The sequence below is a fragment of the Pygoscelis adeliae genome, unplaced genomic scaffold, assembly GCF_000699105.1.
Source record: "Pygoscelis adeliae isolate BGI_AS28 unplaced genomic scaffold, ASM69910v1 Scaffold4, whole genome shotgun sequence".
Classification (NCBI taxonomy): domain Eukaryota; kingdom Metazoa; phylum Chordata; class Aves; order Sphenisciformes; family Spheniscidae; genus Pygoscelis; species Pygoscelis adeliae.
In genome coordinates, this window is record NW_008824986.1 from 15,180,951 (window position 1) to 15,202,880 (window position 21,930).

Genomic DNA, 21,930 nt, shown 5'->3' on the forward strand with positions numbered 1-21,930 from the left:
CTAAACCTCATTTTTTTTTTCTTTATTTAAAATATACTCTTTTTTTTAAAGAAATCTAGAGTCAACTTTTGGCCCTATCCTCAAAAAAACCACACCACCAACATAGAAAACTAGCTTCACCAATGCCATTATAGCTTTTGCTGAGTACCACCATATGAACAGTAGTACAAGAATGTTAGAGAAGAGACATGATTATCTACAGGGTACATCACATTCAGATTCTACTGCTGTACGACATATTCCAGCACTCATAGCAGCATCATACTCAAACACTTTCAGGGGGTTACGATGACACTAATCCTCTCTCAAATCTTCCCTGACAATCATCAATGCAGAGAATACCTTGAAATCCTGCTTTAACTTTACAGCAGGTTTAATATACAATAACATTCTAACAGTCTTATTAAATTCTGTTCACATTCTCTATTTCCTCCTAAGTACTGATATTCAGTATTCAAAATTCAGAAATTAATCTCTGCAAACAACTGATTAAAATGAAATATACAGAATTTTCTTCTCTTTAAAAAAAAAAAGTAAAAATCTGCATAATCTGCATTCCAAAACACTACTGACTTTAAATAATAACAGTAAGTTAATTCCAGGAGATGTATTTTCAATCACACCTCTAGGATACAACAGGGATCGACAGTATATCATGGCTCCTTTTCCCTCATGGGAAAGAAGTATATCTGTCATTCTCTATTTCATAATTCACACAGTGCTAACAGTTTTTAATTATAAGGACAAGCTTAAGACTCAAAATAAATGCCAGCTTCTGCTGGATTTCAGAACCTTCTATTAGGCAAGAATTATCATTAGCCTTACATCTTCCAAAATAAATTGCAGTACATGAAACACAGAAAAACTTGTTACTAATGCTCATATTTCACTTAAAGATACAAGAAAAGACAGGAATTAGAATTGTCACAATTTTGTGTATGAAAAACCCAGGCACAGAATATAGACATAGAGATATATTTTAATTCAAAATATATTGTACAACTCTGATGGAGACTTTATTTCATGTTGCAAATTCCTGCCCAAACATGTGTACATTCTTTAAATCAACTTTCAAAATTTATATAAATTAAATTATTTGTATACTTAAAAAAAATCATATCAGCTACAAAAATTCTTCTTGCAAGACCGGAAACTTTAGATGCAGTATTTTGGGACCATTCATTCACCCCCATCATGACTGAGAGACATGAGTTAAGTACACAAAATTGTATCAACTGCCTCCAGGTTGAGCTTTAATAATGAGTTCTAATCACTTTTATGTTCTAGGTATAGATACACCTTAGAAATTCAATCCTCTGTAGATGCTGGAAATAATCCCCCAGATTGACTGGCAAGATTTAAAGTTAACGTCTCATTAATATAAAGTATTTTAGCGCAGATAATGAGTGGACTTTTGTAACAAATCTCCCAGTCATCCCCCTCCTACCATGCTTTGGTTTGTATCATACTCCATGTCCATGAACTCAATTTCAGAGGAATTATATCAAAACAGAAGATGGCCACAGGACCACAAAGGTGATTAAGGGACTGGAGCATCTTTCACATTAGGAGAGGCTGAGAGAGCTGGGATTCAGCCTGGAGAAGAGAAGTCTCAGCGGGATCTTACCAACATGTATCAATACCTGATGGGAGGGAACCAGACTCTTCATAGTGCCCACTGACAGAACAAGAGGCAATGGCCACAAATTAAAAAAACAGGAAATTCCATCAAAACACAGGAAAACACTTTTTTACTGTGAGAGTGACCTATTGCACTGCTGTAGGTGCACATGTACTGTGCTGCACGTGTGGATAGAAACAGTGAGTTCAGGCCAACTTCAAGAGTCTTCCCATACTACTGTAAGCTCTCCTCTCCAACTTGGGTTTACGTCATGCACACACGCTTTTGTTTAAACAGTTATTTTAAATACTTAACTATCATGCAAACATTTTATCAATCATTAAATATTTTAAATAAATAAATAATCTATGGCTTACAATAATAAACCTGCTTAAAATATAATTTTTAATCTGTTTTTGTCATGTTATTTTTACATAAACTGAAATGATTACATTAGAACTTTAAACACAAAAAAACCCCAAACCACACCACCCTGGTGACTTCTACTCTATTTTTAGGGAAATAGCAGTTCACACTACTCTTTTGTACAATGCAGATTCTAAGTGGAACAGAAAGATTATATGAAAACAATATAATCCAGTAGAGTAAATCCATGCTGTAAAATCACAGCCCTATAGAACTTATTAAATAATAAATCCAGAGCATGATTGAATCTGAGTTGCTAGCTCAGCATATAAATGTTCTTGCTGATGCCGACAACAAAAGAATACCCATCACTATTTCCATGAAGTATGCATTTTAGACAATTGAATTTAAAAACACTTATTGCTTAGCCGCCATCTCCAACATACAGCTGCAAGAGCAAATTTTCTCTCAAACGGAGCTCACTACAAATGGTACTTTAACTTAATATGTTTACTTACTTCAAAGATTACTAAATCAGTAGCTGCACACAGATAATTCCTTTAAGACACCTTGCTGATTTTTTTTTAAAAGGAAAGCTATGACAATGCTATTAAATATTGAGGTGCAAACCTTAATTTGGTAATGTGCAAGGCATAAGTTGTATCAAAACACCATACACGTTGTATCAAAAAAATACACATGTATCAAAAACCCCATACATATCAAAACACATATGCATTGTATAAAAAACATGTATGTTGTATATCTTTTTTAAAAAGGAGATGCAGGCCCTCTCATGCAGCTAGGCTAAGTAATAGCAAATATAAACACATATTAGATATAACATTGCAATGCTCAGTTTCACTGTAAATGTTCACTTATGTAATCCATTAGTCTACTCATATGAGAACTGCCCTTCTGAGACAATTTTCTACATTAGTAATATTACAAAACTGTCTAGTCACTTATTTTTCTAGAAATGTATATTCAGCTGGAAGCCCCTGATAGACTTTTAGCATTCAACAATTACTTTCATAGGAAATACATCCATCCAACCTTTGAGACAACATAAAAGCAAACAGATGTGCCCAACAACACTTAAGCAATATCACTAATTGAGTAGCATTAAAATTAAGCTAAAGAACTTCTGTGAAGCAACGAGCAATAAAAATAAGTGTTAAAAAAAAAAAAGTCGGTATTAGAAAGGACTACTGTCTTCTAACAAGCACTCCAAGAAGTACATGCAGAGCAAACGCAACTGTCATTTTATAGTGGGACAATTAACCTTCATGGTAAGTCAGTCTTATTAGACTAATTAGCACATATATGACTAATTTTATTTTCATTTATCTTGTGAGTTATCTTTCTTTGCTCTCAAACAAATGTATTTTTTATAGTACAATAACAGCACATAAAAGACAAAAACACATATCTATGTGTATTAACACAGTACTAAGGACTGTGAGACACTTCACTTGCCAGAGGGAGAAAAGGTAAAAGGAACATAGTTTTAGGATTTATACAGGTAGGATATGGAATATGTATATGCAGGATATACAGTAATTCTGCAACTACCCAACTCTCACATATATATCACATATGTATCATTTAAAGCAAGGTCAGCTATTCCCAATATTCATAAAAAATAGATAATCATTTTACCAGGTCAATACTGGATATAAATTTGTTCTGGAAAAAAAGGCAAATATGCCAAATGACCCAGAGAGCCATTTTTTTTAAATTAGAGACTCCTCACATCATCTCAATTTTTTCAATAGGCACCAAATTTGTTCTCTTAAACTGCAGTGCAGCCTGCCCTCTGCTCTTCCTTGCCATTTTAGAGGCTAACCTGGTGGTTACAGAAACGCCCTTGTCCTTAGCCACTTCCCATTTCAAAAGAGCAATTCACCCAAGCCTGAATGTGATTTTAACTTTTTTCTGGAATTTATAGTCACAGCAAAACACAGACAATTTCACTTGACCATGGCCTAAGCCTACTGAGATCATTTGACTACTAGTAAGGCAATTACTTTATTCCTGAAAAGCAATACTGTGTCACAGCCAAACAGGCTGGAAATCACAAGTGAGGTTTCCTTGGCTTTTTGGACTGATACATACATTTCAGAAGTAGGATATTTATTCTAAAAAACCCAAACCAAATCTGGGAAAGAACAAACAGGCTGATTTTCTGCTGCAGAAAAAAAAAAATTAGTTTGGTTGTACCAACACAATCCTATGGCAACCTTCCCCATTTAAAGGCTTGTATTTATTCTTAAGCTGGTTTTACACTTTGGCAAAATAGCTCTGCAGTTTGTATTTCATTATTTCTTCTGTTTAAAGTATCCATCCTGAAAACTGCACTGGTTTGGGGTTTTTTTGTTGTTTGTGATAAATACCTCTCAAGCAATCATACTAAATCTGTCTTTAATCATCAGCAACTAACATTATAAAGGCAGCTTGGAAACCCATAATTTTGTCTTATAGAAGTGGATAATGAAAATGCAACACAGAAGATTAACACTGAAAGACAGGATATTTTTCTTGTTATGAACTGAACAGAATCTTAAACAATTAACAGGAGTCTTGCTGTGCCTGACTTTCATGCCAATACTGAACTATAGTACAGAATTTTTATAGCTTCTTCTTGGGCTCATTCAGGAATAAAGTGGACAGTATTTTCTACCGAAAAACCGTGCCAAACCAAAACATTTCCATGAGAACTCATGAACTAAGTATCACCAATTTCCTTTTCTCCATGTTAACCTGTGTGAAGAACTGAAATTTTTACACTTACTTTGAACATGTAAAACTGAAAAATTCCAGGTGAAAACATTATTAAGAGCACTTTATTTGGAGATAAGTTTAATACGTCCTACTTAATAGTTTCCTTTTCATTCTTGCCACTTATCTTTTCATTTTAAATAAAATATAATACATTATTAGGAAATAAATAGCCTTCAAATTCAAATTTTACCATGGGTTAAGCTGCAGGTTTTGTGAGTACAGATCAAAAACTAAACTCTGTATCTGACGTGTAGTATAGTTCTTTAAGCATGCAAGCATTTAAAGTGATGTTTCTTCCCCATGCTTATAAGATTAAAAATACTATTCCTAAAATAACTTTTAGTTATTCTTGTTTGTGAAGAGGCTTCTCATATGAAAACATAAGATAAAATTAGAACTACTTAAAAACTAATCTGGCAGACTAAAACTTTTACTAGGTTTAGTAAAAACTAAAACAGTGGGTTTTACTGAGATTTTTAAAGGAAAACCACAAATTGATGATTTTGGATGCCTTCATCGTTGCATGACCAATATGAGATGTGTTTAAGAAGACTTTTTCAGACACCAAAGGCTTAGTACATTTTTTAAATTGTGTCTTTTTAAATTTTCTTGAAAAAGACAGCAGCTTCTCTACTGGCTATTTTGTAAATTTTGGCCAAAAACCTCCTTTTGTCAAAAGACTGCTATTTTTTTCCCCCCTCTCTCTAAAGAGAATGTGTAACTTCCTAAATTATAACAGAAAAAAAATAAATCAAAGATTATTATAAGGCAGTATGAAAAGCAAAACAATTTAAGACCACTCAGTAGTTATTCATAGCGGCTTTAAATGTCAAAAAAAATTCCAATCTAAGGTGAAAAACAACTGAAATCAACAATTGGTGATTGCAACTATTTGTGTGTATTTGGTCATTCAGAGTAAAAGCCCAAAGAAGATAAATGCCTTACACAATTTATCAGACAAAAACACCACAAAATGTAAAGAAGTCAGCAAATCATTTCCCTATGTTAGCCATTAGGAGGTACAAAATACGACTGATTTTTAATGCATTCAACTGTGAGTGAAGCTTTTTTCCCTTAAATAACTAATACAGTCTGCCATTGTAATGTATTGCATTTACCACTCAGAAAATGAAGGCAGAATCAACTGCAATCAAACAGAAATGCCATTACAAGAGTTTTTTGAGAATCTTCATTCTACCAGTTGGAAAATGAGTTGCGTGATGCCTCAAAAGCTATTTTCTCAACAGCTGTAGGGGGTTTTCAAGACCCCTTAGGGAGAGGGATGACCATTTCAATGCAAAATGACTACTTCTTGACTCTTCTGTCCTGGTGGCATATTCACATGCAGGGATTCAAACAGGTAACTCCATGGTCTCCTGTTACACTGGGAGGTTCTGTCATACCCCTCTGATCTATGTGCAGACTCTGATCTAATTTAAACTGATGGGTACATAACCAAATTTAAAAAAAAAAAAAAAGACAAAAAGAAGAAATTAAACTCTTTTAGGCTGTCAAACTGCAGTCAATGAGGGACGATACCATGCTGCGCGTTACATGTCAGACTGACCAGCTGTCAGCAGAAATATTTGTGGGATTTTCCTGGGGAAGGATTACAAACAGAGATGCTGAAATTTCTGACTGACTGCAGAGGTGTCTGCATTTAAAACTACGAGAATAATAGGGAAGCTGTGAGCGGTTGCAGTAACAAGAGAGAGAATGAGAGCTTCTCAGCACCTAGAAACATCTAGAAGGTTAGATCCAGAACTTACAAAAGAACAAAAAGCCTACCTTTTTTTTTTTTTTTAATCTCTATTGTATTTGGGACAAGAAGACTCTCGCTGTAGTCAAATACTTATCTGAGGATCAAGTAACAATGATTTAAGAAAATGTCATCTTCAACTTACAATTGCCAACCCTCAATCGGAGGGTTGCATCTTCTCAGCCTAGACACAGTTGCTACATGAGCTCTTCACATCTCTTTCAACACAAGGTAAAATATGTTTGCTTATAAGTGGCAGACAAAATCATTATATTTCTAGACAGCTGAGAGTTTCTAAATCATGCCCTATCTCCTCTGGGAACATCTTTTGGAAACCAATGACTTTACAAATTTCATTAGGAAGGTGAACATACTGATACACAGCTCAGACAGCACATCAGTAATACATTTTATAGATATTCTTTATTCCATAAAATAAATTACAGCATGTAAACCTGAAAAACACAAAAATACGAATGCACAGCAACTCATTCATCATTGCCAAAAACTATGTTACACGATAACATGCAGGAGGACTTGTTCACCAACATCAGTGAAAGCAATAGAATTGTCATTAATCTTTGTGAAAAGATAAAATAAGCATGGAGATAAAGGAATATAGTATAAATCAAACTGCTGTATCTCTACAATATCTAAAAAAGTAATAAGTGGTGATCAATTAAAGGATGCCCGAATTCTTAGTTCTCATGCTAAAATGCTGAATAAGCACAAAATGCCTGCTTCTTAAGCAGATTAAGATAGCACAAGTTGTTGCTATTCTTTTTACTATTTCAGATATTTTTATTGCATCATAGACCTAAAAAAAGTTTAGATTAAGTTTATTAAATACACAGTATTGATTATATATTTGTAAAATTTCAGAAATAAGTTTGCCGCCTTTTATTTCTCTTTTTTAAAAAAAGCTATCTTGTTCTTACTTCACTTGCGTAACTCGGAATCAACTTTGCTGAATGGTGAAGTTACATTTATACAAAGCAACATACTATAGCAATCAGGCATAAGGAACAGAACTATTTATAATTGATAAAATTGGTTACTAGACATATAGCTGCACAATTACATTGTATTTGTGCAGGGTGGAAAGAAAATATCTTCTTCAAAGGAGTCAAAAAGAATCTTCAACTAATTTATTTTACTCATCTTTAAGACAAGTAAAAGGAATTTTGATGGTCAGGAACTGCAAGCCTGGGTTGAATTTAACTTACTACCTTCTGATTATGGTGCTAATCAAAAAAATAATATATAATTTGGAGGGGAGGGTGTGCCACCCGGACAGCTGACCCAAATTGACCAAAAGAATATTCCATGCTATATAACATCATGCTCAGCAATAAAAATTGGGGAGGGGGGCTGTCTGGGAGATAGCCATCACTTGGAGACTGGCTGGGCATTGGTCCACTTGTGGGAAGGTGGTGCGTGACTGCCTTCACCTGGTTTGTTTTTTCTCCCCTTTTTCCTTCACTTGTTAAACTGTCTTTATCTCAACCCACAAGTTTTCTCGCTTTTGCTCTTCCTATTCTCTCCCCATCCCACTGCAGGGGAGGCGGCAGGGAGCGAGCAAGTGGCTGAGTGATGCTTAGCTGCTGGCCGGGGTCAACCCATCACACCGTCAGCAGTTCTGCACAAACACCAACTTTTTCAATAGCAATCCTAAACTGATGCTTGAACCAGTACTTTCCCATGCTTGCTGTTCCTAAAATCAGACCACTCTGCAATGAACACACATATCCTAATTTAGTAAGTAAAATCAAATTTAGAGAATCAAGCATTACTTAAAAAAGTTGTGCTTGACAGGAGATTTATAAAAGTCTTCTGTATGCAATCAAGGAAAATCATCAAAAAGATTAAATATGCCGAACAGACATCCTGTCAAAACCTTATGAAATCCCACAGCCACCCAAATAATCTCTCTCTGGAGGTTAATCATGAGGAATATTACATTCAACAGTTTCTTCTTTTTTTCTCCTATAAAATTATAGACATCTAAACACAGCTTGACAATGACACTTTCCCTGAAGTATAACTCCAGGTCCTTCACCTAGGATTATTCTAAGCATAAGTGGGTTATGGAATACAAATGTATCTATAAAAAGGTTCCTGGTTTTAGTTGAGTTTTTGCTTTTAATTTACAGTTAATTATGCTAGAAATCATACCTTATAATACAGGTCTAATCTACAACAAAGCAAAAAGAAAATTATTTGTATACACAGCAATTAATAGCATACTGAAAAGTTTACTTAGCACATTTTGCTTGGCAGTCTAAAACAATAACTGGAACAGTAATTTGTTAAAGACATCTTTTTCCAAGTTCCTCAACTAACTGTTTCTTATGGCAATCCACATTTCTTCTGCTTTAGTAGCACGGGACTTATTTGGAATACATTCTCACTGGAGTGAATTTAATTTAAGTCCATAACTAAGCCAAAGTACAGGCATTTTATTCACTCAGTATTCAGACTATCTTGAACGCTGTTCAATAAACAGCATTCACTAAAGGAAGGAAAATAAATCTTCAAATCACCTTTGGGGAAAAGGTCACCTTAAAAAAAAAAAAGTGCTTATTCTAACTATTCTAACAATCTCTCTGCAAAAAGCAATATGAAGCTTCTCTTTAATACCTTCTTGTGCTATGATCTCTTTTCTTTATATTTCATACGTACTAAGAAGCCCTCTACCTACTACTAAAAACAAATTCCAGCATTTTAGTTAATATTAAGTGTTTCTATTCTATAATAAGGTATTGTATGAAAATGAGCAATTGGTGTCATTTTAAAGAAAAAAAAAACAACAAAAAACCACCACAACTACTGCAAATGGGTTTTCTTGACAGCCCGCTCCTTTGTCGAAACCTTTGGTTATTTTGTTTGTATAGGATAAACAAAACCATGTTTTCTGTTGCAATTCAGCACCACATGGGAGCTTTTCTTTTTCTGAATAATCTTAAATTATAGCTTCTTAACACACAGTTTTACTATTGTCCTGGTTTCTGTTGTCCTATGAACTTGTGACCCACTGTTTCTTAGAAACCAAGGTACAAGACAAACAGTGGAAGTGGATTTTTTTTAAATTTAGTTCCATATTCTAGTACCTGAAGACAGTATGAAGCACACCATACTCTCTTTTTCACTGATCTCCAACATTTATCATTTTTTATATAAAATGTCTTTATTCACATAGACTCCTGGAGTCTGTATCATAAGCCTCCAATCCACTGAATATCTGTTATTTATGGAATAACCACAATGTGCCTGGACTAAAAGATGGTTTTGATTTTTAACTACACAGACTTAGTGACTCTGAAAAGAAGTCTTCTAGAACATAATATTTAACCCAATATAAAATTTCCTCTAAAATTTTAGACATCTAATGATGGAATGCCCAAACCCACAATCTTTAATGCATCAGTGAATTCCATAAATGCAATTCTCTACATGCTAGACATTAAAATGGCTAAACAGAAAAACTGTATAAAAACTCTGTATCCCAAATTGCCATGTCATTCTCTAAGAGTCAAAATTCCCATTAATTCATGTTCGTTCCTAATTCTGCTTTAGGAAGATGCAGAAGAAAATGCTTTTGCTGCTGTTTATACTGCTAGTCAAGGATACTGTGTTCCTTTATGCTTTCTACAGTTCTGTTAGTTTTTCCTGCAGATGACAGTTAAAAGCTCTTAGTCCTACCTTACATAGGACTCGAGGCCCCTGAATATAAGATTTTGGACCAGAAGCCATTTCAAAACAGAATTCCCCTGTAGAAGATAAAAGACCAAATTTACAGCTGTCTACAACAGTAGTAGAATTCACCTACTTACCTCTTTTCTGATATCAAGTTAAACACTGAATATCACTCTAGTATTTCTATTATAAACTAATAAACTAAATTCTACATAGTTATAGAGCTTATTCTTCTGCCCTTCTTATTAGTTTCACAACAGTGCGGGTGCTGTCCTCTATGGACAACACTGGACAAAATCATCCAAACTCCAGGCATTGTGACACAGGCAGAGTCAAGATGAAATGTACAGGAATGAACATTTTGAAGAGTAAAATAGCATTGCAAACAGGGGTGGAAATTGCCTTCCAGGTAGTGGAGTCGATCCCCACCAGAACTTTCTAGCTCTCAGTATCCTGCTTGTGCTAAATGCAGCACCAAGCCCGCATCCACGTGACACCAGAGGTGGAGGTTAGCATCGGCTAAGTGCTAAAAACACCAGGTGTAAGAAAGCTAGAGAGTCCTGTGTTCCAACTACTAGCAACTAAGTATTCTTGGCTTGTTAGTGTTATCTTGATAATGAATATTTTTTACTACTTCTGTATGATATTTTCCTCTTGGGACTGTGCTGCGTTCTATGGACATGTGTGCACACACCCACCTACTGCAAAAATTGCTGCTGATATCACCACCAGCTGAAACGCATGAGAGACATCAATGATTACAAGACAGCTTAAACTTGATCAAAAACTATGAGACTTCTATTAGTACTAACCGGACTCATGCGGCTGAACACATCACACTCCCCACTTTGAAAATTTAGATGCAAGAGAGGAATCATTTTAAAAAACGCAGAAAACTGTGGTTTTCTGAAGTCTCTTAGAAATAATCCATACACTATTTATTACAAAACTAAATGTTGTACTCCAGCTTGTTTTTAATTTACCTGACTTCAATAAGCAATTTTATGTGACTGCCAGACTCAATGGGAGGAAAGACTGATGATTCCTTGAAAGGCAAAATTCAGATATTCTGCTTTAAATTTCTACCTTCTTCACATAATCATTTTATATCGAAATGCATTTTGTTATATTAATTTGAACTGTGAACATCTGTCTTTTGTTTCTAAATAATACATGATATGAGCAAAACCTCAGGTCACTGAAGATTAATAGCTAAGAACAGCAGCTTTTGTGCTATTAAAAGCAAGTATTACTACAGGCTAATAAAAAACATGCTTCTGGACATGTGTCACCACTTCGTGGTCATAGCAGCAGGAAAAGTTAATGCAAATAAAATAAAGAAATGAATACACTAGTTAAACTAGCTCTATTTTTAAAATTTTGTTCCAACTACAAGCATATAATTTTCTAGACATTAGAAAATATGATCAATTAATTCTCTTTGACATGTAGCTTTATGGAGCGCAGGTATTTTTTGTTTCCTTGGTTATCACAGCTTATAATAATTCCTACATATTTTCATCAAAATGACAGTCTTTATGACTGTTTCCCACAGAGAACTGCTATTAACAGATGTTGGAAGTGATACCAGTGATGGATATCCGAGGCTGGGAAAGCTTCAAGGGCAGGTTACCAAAGGAGATTTCAGTACTAAGGCATTAGGCTTTCAGCTTTGGAAGTTTGACACCTTGGAAGTTTGACACCTAAATTCTCCAAAGAGCAAATGATTTCATCTCCTCTGACTACTGAAGGTTTAGTCTACACTGACTAAGGAAGTGCAGTTTTGAATCAACTGATTGTCAGAATGGAAATGACCCTGGCTGCATTAATCATGAAATTCTTATGCGAACATTAATTAATATTAATTAAACAAAATTAACGGTACTTAATGTGCTCTTAGCTGATCTTAGTGCTGGCCTTACATATGGATAGTCTAAGCATACTATGCACAGAATTCAGGCAATGTGCACAAAATGCCCCATCTCAGAGTACAAAATCAGTTTAGGCAATAGGTGCTTTGATGGTTAATTCAGCAAGAACAGTAGCTAGATACATGCCGGTAAAAACTACTAGGTGCCTCAATCTTCTGGAAAAAGCTTATTTACTCATTGATTCAAAAGCGAGCATTCAGCTCACTTAGGTTAGATCTAAAATCATGTGCAACATAACAGGGATACAACCATAAAGCCTTATAATAAAGGCACAAAAGAAAGATTACAGGGCTATAAAAATCAGCACAAGCATTTATACTAAGTAAGAATTGTAATAAACAGTCAGGCAAGGGCTTTCTGTTGTGGGTTGGGGTTTTGGTTTGTTAGGTTTTTTTATTTTTTGTTTGGGGGCTTGGTGGGGTTTTTTTTGCTATTCTTGTCTCTCTGATTTGGCCACAATGTTTGACAGAGCTGCACATCAGTCATCAAATGCTCTTTTGGATCTCACAGTATGAAGTCAATACTGTGATCCTCTAACAGCTATAAGTTGATAGTCCATCTAGCATTTACAACTTTTCAGTCCACTGAATGTGTTTAGGGGAGAAAAGCTTTGCTTGTTTTTTTTCCAGTAAACAAGAAAAAAACCACCTTCCAAGTGAAGAGAGGATGAAGGAAACTTGAACTCTACACAGAAATGCACTGGTTGCCAGGCTTCAAAATAATGATGTAAATAACATCCTTAGAAGCACGTCATGTAAATGAGAGAGTGCACTTGTGTTAGATTTGGATTTTGAATGGCCTTAGTGCTAGAATGCTTCATGCTACAATCCAGGGAAAAAGCATGAATAACTGTAATGTAGTAAGAAAGGTATGGGGAATCCAAACACTGGATCAACCCTTCCACAGTACAAGTCAGGGCAAAACTGATGGAGCTGCAGAGACTCTTACAGATAGCAGCATGTCTCCTCCCCATCCAACTGTGTTAATTCCACTTTGCGAAGGAGGCAGAATTAAACAGAAGTGGGTGAAACAACATTGTGGGGATAGGATTTTTAACTATGGACATTACTGAATTCGGTTTTAATGAGCAGGTACTGTACCCATGAGAAAGCACGCAGGCAGAAGATAAGGAAGAAAGGAATGAGCTGCTGGAAAGGAGTAAACAAGATAAGGACCATGAAGTCATGCTGTATGGTCAGGAAGAGCAGACCTATCCGCTGGAACATAGATGCGCGTGAACACAAGGCTGTAACCTATCTGCAGGCTGCGGATAGCGCGTGGACACTTCTGCTTGCTATAAATTACCCTAATATAGAGCAATAAAGGTCTTTGGTTGCTGCCTGCCAGAGTCCGTGCCGTTAATCCCCGCACGACATAAAGAGCATCTTACTGAAGCAGAGAAGTAATTATTGTACGAAGCTCCCCAGGCTACTTGTACAACACATGCAGTTTTTGCTTGCATTTCTAAGGAAACATAGATACAATCATAAATCATGATAGTGAAAGGAGCCAAAGAAAAGTTAGAGCTAGAAAAATCTAGCATGAATACTCATACCAGCTGAGGTCAACTCATAATCAACCCTGTAAAAAAAAAAAAAATTGCTTGGATCAAGGGATTATGAGACACTATTCCAACTGTGCATACTGAAGATCTTCAACCAGCCAATGAGTATGAAGGCAATGGAGAGATCCCTTGTAAATCACTGTTTAAACACTTGACAAGACAGAAGCTTAGTGGTAACTTAAATATAAATTTGAAGAATTCTTCCAGGGTTTTCAGAGATAGGTGTTATCCTCCCTTAGGACTGGTGTGTGAAACCAAAATGTGATGGGCCTAAAGCTACTACACAAATCTATCACAGATGCTGTATTCCTGTAAAATAACAGGACAGGAAGAACAGAAGTTTCTAAATGCCTGGTCTTTAATGGCTCAGTATATGGCACCATTTTCAAATCACAGAACGGCTGAGGTTGGAAGGGACCCCTGGAGATCATCTGGTCCAACTCCCCTGCCCAGGTAGGGCCACCTAGAGCCAGTTGGCCAGCACCATATCCAGAAAGCTTTTTAATATCTCCAAGGAGGGAGGCTCCACAACCTCTCTGGACAATCTGTTGCAGTGCTCAGTCACACTCACAGTTAAAAAAAAAAAAATTAGCACACTAAAATGGCCTTTTCAAAAGCAGACTATAAATTGCATCTAAACCAAACAATTATCACTTTCCTACTGCTCAGACTGCTGGCATGAACTCCCTCCAACAACCAGAAATTACTAGAATACTTAGGTGTGTTGTTAAACAGAACAAATCCCTCAATTGTACAGCCATTTTGCGACAACCCTGAAAAGTAACCAACATGTTTCTCAGACACCGGTCAGCAGCGGGACTTCCCTGACAGACAGAATCTTCAATTCCCATTTTAGCTGAAAATATTTACAAAGGCCAGGATTGTTGCAGAATCTGTAAAGTTCTGAATCACAACAGAACAAAATTATTTCAGGCTACTGAAAAAAATCCCTTGATGAAGTTTTAAATGTAAGATTTTATTTCTCCTTCCAAAAACTATTTTTCAGGCCAGCAGCATCTGCCTAGTTTGCATCATACCGTTCCTAATATTATGATATATTAGCCTATGGGTGTTTTGAGACTAAAACTCAAATATAATGTCATTGTGCTATGTTATTTACTAAATAAATAAATAAAGGGAAATAATTTTTTCCACTTTTAAGTTTACTGCCATAAATACAGTCATAAAATGTTTATATTCAGGATATTTAGGTTGATGCTTCTCTACACCTGCCCTATGCCACCCGAAACTACAGGTAATTTAAAAGCTACGTAGTGATAGTGTTGAAGTGAAAAATTAAGACTGCTTCTTTCTGTTCCCTCATTGCTCGTATAACTTTTTGAAACCTAGAAAAAATAAGTCTAAAGGGAAATTAGCAGGTACCTTTCTATCAACTAAGTAGACAACAGCATATTTTAGTTCAAAAAAGAAACTGAACATTAAATTGTTTTCCTTGTCACACTATCAACTTTTTCCGTTATGAAAAGACAGGTTGCTTTCTGTAACATGTGAAAATACGTAATTTGCTGTATTACCATTTAATATACAAATACTGTGCACTGTGTATGTGTACACACGCACACACATATACATGCCTGTATATATATTCTAAGAGTAGGGCTGGGAAGCGAGCAGAAAGACTGCCTGTTTACATTGTCCTGGGCGCTATGGGTTACTTTGTACTCTTTAGATGGGAGAGGAAACTGCTTCTTCCTTGGATGCAAACGAAAATTACAATCTTTGCAAAAGCTATTGGGAACAGTAGTCAGAGTTGCGAGAGAAGATGACAAGAAGCAGAAAACCTGAAGCAGGAGTAGAAACTAGGAGATGTTTCAGAAAGGAAGAGACCTATCTATATCAAAGAGCAGAATCAAAAAAAAAACTGGAGGAGAGGAAAAAAGGAGACTTTCCTAAGATCTAGTGTGGATTGTATGGAGTCTGATTCAGCTTGGACACAGCAAGAAAACTGGGAAAGACAGACACGCACCTTGAAATTATATGGTAGCAAAAGGTAGATCTGTTTCCAGTTGGCTTTCTTTAGTACACCTCCCCTAGTTTTCCATAGATAATCTTGTTCAAGTTGGTGTTTGTGTTCTAATAAATCAGACTACAGATTACTTAAAAGTAATTGTGGGGTTTCTTAAATGTGCTGTCTACAAAATAAAACCCACTCTAATGCACATGTGCTCCTTGTAAATGAAACTGATTTTTTTTTTTCAAATATGTAACACACTGATTGCCCATGGTAGCTTTTAACAGTATTTCTTTTGGAGAGACAGGGAAGGAAGGAAATCACTATCAGTTCCTCCATGGACACAAATGTGTTACAAAGGTTGCTACTGCTGAACAGGTAAAAATGTTAGAAACAGTGCCAGAGAAAAACGATCAGTAAATCTACCCAGTAGACATCTTTCAAAGTTAGATAAAACATAAAAACCAAGGAGACCATTTTCAATTAGCTGCCATGATGAGTTTAACATCTTTCTATTGTCTCTCTTTCACAGACACCAGAAGTAATGACTTCTGCCATCCTCAGCCTTTTCTCTCAAAACCCCCGCATCTCAGGTGTCAGTTACTCAGCAGAATAACCACATTCTTTGAGCAGCAAGATTTGAACATCATGGATTTTCCTCCTGTTACTGAAAATATATCTTAGGTATCAACAAGTCGCTAATAAGTTTTATTTTTTCTTCTTTAAACCAACAGAAATAATCACCAATATATCTAGGCAACTATTTTATGGCTGGGGTCAACTTCACCTAAGTCAAGGTACCTTAAATCTACTCTAACAACTTAAGTCTTTTATTGATGCCTAACTTTTTTTTTTTTTAATCTCGAGGCACTTACTGTAGATGAAAGTAAGTTGGATGGCTAATGCGTAGATGCCCAAATTAATGTGGAACAAATTCAGAGAATAGTATGTGTAGATGTTCGCACATACACACACACACGTAAATATATGTGAAAAGTACTGAGTTACGCAATGTGCAAAAGAAGCAGACATTGCACAAGGCATGCTCTTACAGCCACAGATGCTTTAGAAGAATAGCAGAAAAGCTCAGATTTATTCTGTCCTTCACACTCTACGTACTGGAGGAACAAAAAAGGCACCCAGATCTCTGACCTTGCTGCAGCAGATGCTACTGACTTGATGTGCACATGGTGTACACTCACTGGAAATGTTTGCTTTTGCTAATAGTTCGAAGATCTGGTAAAAAATTACATGTTTCCAGTAAACAATTAACTTCACATTTTCAAACAGAATGATTACAAATCAAATGGGGGGGAGAAGCTGTTGCCTTTAGCATTGAAAATATCCAACTGTATGATAGAGAAGGGCAATAGAAATGCTACAGACTTGCTTTAAAAACCTTCACCCATACAGTGTATCTGGTAGGAGGCTTTTACAGAATGTCATCAGTGTCTTAAACACCATGCCTTTTAAGGCTGTTCAGAAAGAGAGCAGTGCAAGTTAAAACACAATGTTCCTGCTGTGCTGGTACTCACAGTTTTACTCCTACTGCAAAAGCAACAGCAATGGGAGTACAATTACGGGAAAACTGAATGCTGTTTGGGATGTTATCACTTTATGAAAAAAAAGGCAATAAAGTGCTTATGTTATCTTATTATTAATTGTATTATACTTTCACAGTGTGCATCATAAGTTACTGCAAAGAACTCTCTCCTGGCATCTCATACATTTTAAGAATAATTTAAAAAAAATACCATGCATAAAGAAAATGACAAGATGATAAGCAGCTAGAGTAATTTTTTTTTAACACTGACAACTAAGTAGATGATTAGTAAGTCTGAAAATAATGCTAAAAATGTTGCCAAGATGACGCAAAATTGTTCCAAGCAATCTCCCATACTGTTTTCTCCTGGTGCTTTATGCTGCAGTCTGTAGTACACATCTTACTCTACTTTTTCTAGAATTTCTACAAAACAGTTGCATATTTCCCAGACACGCTGTACATGACAGAACAAGACCTTGAAGAAAATATAACACTAAGAGAAACCACCAAGACAGCAAGCCAGTATCTGTTCCCATCTACAGTTAGAGCTGCTTTATTTCCAAAATCCATCAATATTTAATGATGAATTTCCTATTACTGAATTTTGATATTCATGCCTTCAAAATTGTACCTCAAGACTTGAGCAGAATTTAAAAAATGAATCAAAGTGATTTGGAATATCCTCCAGCTCTTTAACATTTCAGACTATAAGGCTTCCTAGGTTTCCTACATCTGGATAGCTTTACCTGCTTCAGAAGCAAAGGTGGCTGAGCTGTGCATCTCTGTCATCTAAGCTTCACCACGATACAGGGTGTGAGTGTGCCTTATTCTGTCAAATCACTAGAGGGTTTGATTCCTTAAATATTTCTGGCACAGACTGACAGCACTGCATTTAGCACTCCAGGGGCTGCTCATGCATTTGCACTCAAGACCAGTCAGGTAAAAGGGGTAAACAGAACCGGAGCTTGGTCTGGAACCCAAAACCTGTCGCTTGCTAGAGCGCTCTATTCCCTCATGTTCAGAATTTATCTCTGGCTTCCCTCTTATTTTCTTCTACATTGAGACAACTCTTAAAAAGGATGCTGTAACTTTACGTGGTAACTTCGATGGTACTATCGCTTTACACGTTTCTTTGCCATACAGGGGCTTTAGCTTACAAATCTTAAGCACGTGCACTGTGTCTGGACTTACTAATTTGTGCACTGTGTATCATTTATTTCCAACAAATAATGCCAATCTTTTTGTGTAACTGAAAATATATCATAATGTAGGTAACAAATTAATTTCATTTTCTATTTTGGCTACCTGTTTCACATCAGACACCTAAGAACTACCTGGAACCATTTTTTAGTATAAGAACAGATAACTGTAATAAATTACAGTCACAGAACTTTCATTAATGTAAAATAGAAGATTTTTGCAATTTATTACTGATTTTTTTTAATAGAATGCAGCAATGAATCAAATATAAAAATAATTCAAACTAGGTATTTGTACAACGAAACGTCATAAAGAATTGAAGGGGTACATACATCTTTACTGCAAGCCACGTTAGGACTACTGAATATAAAGATCATGTACACACCAAGAATACAGACTCTAACTCTCACTGTCTGTATCGAAAAAAGACTTCAAGTGACAAAATTTAAATGAATAATTGGTATTAGGAATGTTTTTTTAAGAAGAAAAAGTACAGTAATTAATTATAAAAAAATATGATCATTGTCAAACTATTGCCCATCAACAACTGACATACCACACTTCTGACACAAAAATAAACTAGAGCGAGGGTCAATCACAGAGTAAATCTGCATTAGATGGAAATCTTTTTAATGCCACAATAACAAAAACGCAACAGATTCCAAAATAAGTAATATGTAAGACATAGGAACATCTTTATTAAGCACTCTCAGTATGGCAAATATCCATAGTCATTTTGCTATACATAGATCATTTTCTTATATAATCAGAATATTTTATACCTCCCTGCATTCTACATCTCTGACTCCAAGAATTTTTTGAAAATTAGGACTGGAGAAGAACACGTGGAATCAGCTAGTCCACTGCCCTTTTCCAAAGTTAGAGAAGTTTGAAAATTTTAAAAATATAGTGTAGGTGATAATGCAGATTTCATAACGTCTTTAGGCAATCTATTTCACAGTTTAACCAGTAGAAAGTTCTCCTTATATTCCACCTTAATCTTTCTTGTTGCAACCTAATCCCATTACTTCTTCCTCAGCCAGAGTGGGGGCTTGGGGGAAGGCACTTTATCATCATTCTCTCTTTTCTGCTTCCTTTCGCAAATTTAAAGTCTGTTATTATGCCTCCATCTTTTCTTTGTCCTTCTTTTTAGGTTTGTCACATCTACTAAGCCTGCACCATATCAGGATGCAAAGTGAGTCCTTAGGTTTGTTTTAAAGCCATTGAAATGTCAGCAATCATAGTGAGTGAAAATCCAGAAAAATCAATTTTTTTTATCCATTCTTCAATCACAACTATTCAAAACCTTCTGAAACATGAATTATATCTTCTTCCTACAACAACTGTTACTCATCCCGTAGTAATTTCATAGCATAACACTATGCAATACCACTACGAACGTATCAGTTATCTGATATTGTAAAGGCATCATTATTCCCAGAGTAGAATAAGGAAAATAGTTATATTTGTACAGAGTTTTCCATCCCCAGACAAAGGTCAGAACAGAATTGATCACTCAGGGGTGGACAGTCAGCTTCTTTCTGAACTTTTTGACTGACCTCCTAGAAGTATAAACAGAAAGGATTTAGGAAAGGATTGGCATAGTTAAGGGAAAAAATAAAGTTTTCCAAGGACTGAAAGACTTGCTATGCATCTCCTTCTCCTTTCTTTCAAGATCATCAGGGATCTAAGGAACAACAAAGGTCAATCCAGCCTATAAAAGAAAAGGAAGTTTTTCTTGCAAATCTTTGTAATCTATATCACCAATAGTCTAACTAAGTTGGGAGGTCAGATTTTACCTATATGTATCACAGCAGCAGAATAGATAATAGATGTACTGAATACATAAGTACTTTTGTCAGGACACTGGGAAAAAAATTATTTTATGTAATATGTCATGAGTATGTTAAGAGGATAATTCTTACTTTTTCTCCTAGTGTACACCACTTTGCCTCCCAGCTGTAGAGATCGAGTACAACCTCTTTTCCCAGCTTCAACTGCGCTCCAATTCATAACCAAGTTACACCCTTATAACTATAGCAACTTGTTATATAACGAATATTGGAGTATTGCAGATGTACTTTAAGAGTTACATCATTATCTTGTCATTCCTTTAAAAAAATTTTCAATCTGGATCCTCAAAGAAATAACTCAGGAGCTCTGAGGAAAAAATGCACCACGTGCTCAGGCAGTCCCAACCCTCGTACAGCAGGATGAGTGTTAGTAGAAAAGAAACGTTGGTAGGGTCCAGCCAGAAACTCAGCTGACAGCAGCAAAGTGACACAGGAAAGGACTATGAGGATGACTGATTTTTTTTTTTTCTTCAGTTCTTCATGATTTTTTTTTCTTTGATTGGCTATTCCATGCCATTTCCTGGCTCATTTTCTAATTATTTCAGTCAAACTTAAGTTCAGCTTCTGACCGGGTTGCCCTTTCTTCCACTCATATTTTTTCCTTATGCTTTTACTTTAATTATAGTTTTAATTTGCAGCTAGTTTCAATTTTTTTCTGTGTTACCAAAAGCATTACCAGAATGAAGGAGAAAAAAAAATAAAAAATAGAACAATCTCTTTCTTACTTTATATTTGCACACTGCCTGATCTCAACTATGGTTCCAAAATCCTCTTAAATCTAAGTAAAATTGATTTGACTTATCTATGGATCGCTGTTATTTTTTTCCTGCAGAAATCCCTGGCCCACAATTTGGGCACCTCTACCACAGGAACAAAAATCATGATACTGAAGAAAATCTAACAGTTCATAATGACTACATTCATCAAAATGTCTTAAGGACTTAAACAGATTTATGGGCTCTGTATTACAAAATATAATACACCAATGCAGATAAAGCCTCGAAATAATTATCATCTTTATTTTTTAAAGCATTCCTTAGTCTAAATAGCTCCTGTTAAAATCATGTCTACCAATAAAAATATGTACTCTTACAGACTAGGATTGAAAAAACAAGTCATAAAATTTATAATTTTACTGGTCTTATAAATTGATTTTAGCCATTATTGCACTACACATAATTCACTAAAGGTGATGGAATGCTTATTTGGTTGATAGCTAATGTATCCCTGAAGAATAAAAGCTATATTAATAGATCATTTTGCCATAAAGGTGCTATAGACAGCAAAAGAATATTTTGTCAACTTCATGAAATAAGAGAACTATTAAGAATTATTTAGAGGATCATAAAGCACCAGCAAAATGTACAATTGTCAATGGGGGTAGACATTAATCTTTCCATCCCCTTGAACACACTTTCTACATATTGTGCTTGCATTTACCAGATGTGGAGCTTTATGCATTGACTATTGCATATTAAAGTACTGAGGAACAAGTGAACCCTTTAAATGAATAAATATTCCTTGAGAAACAAAGGTCCAGTTAAAGAAACATCAGTAATTGAGAAGAAAAAGTCATGGGACAAAACTTCCTAGCATCCTCCTAGATTCAATCTCAACTCCCTTAATGACTTTTCTTATTTG

General features: G+C 35.5%; 1 protein-coding gene across 1 annotated transcript in view; it reads right to left on the reverse strand.

Annotated features, from left to right (window-relative positions):
- ATRNL1 (attractin-like 1) overlaps positions 1–21,930 on the reverse strand; it is a 548,413-nt gene that overhangs the window by 368,475 nt on the left and 158,008 nt on the right. The window lies entirely within an intron of this gene.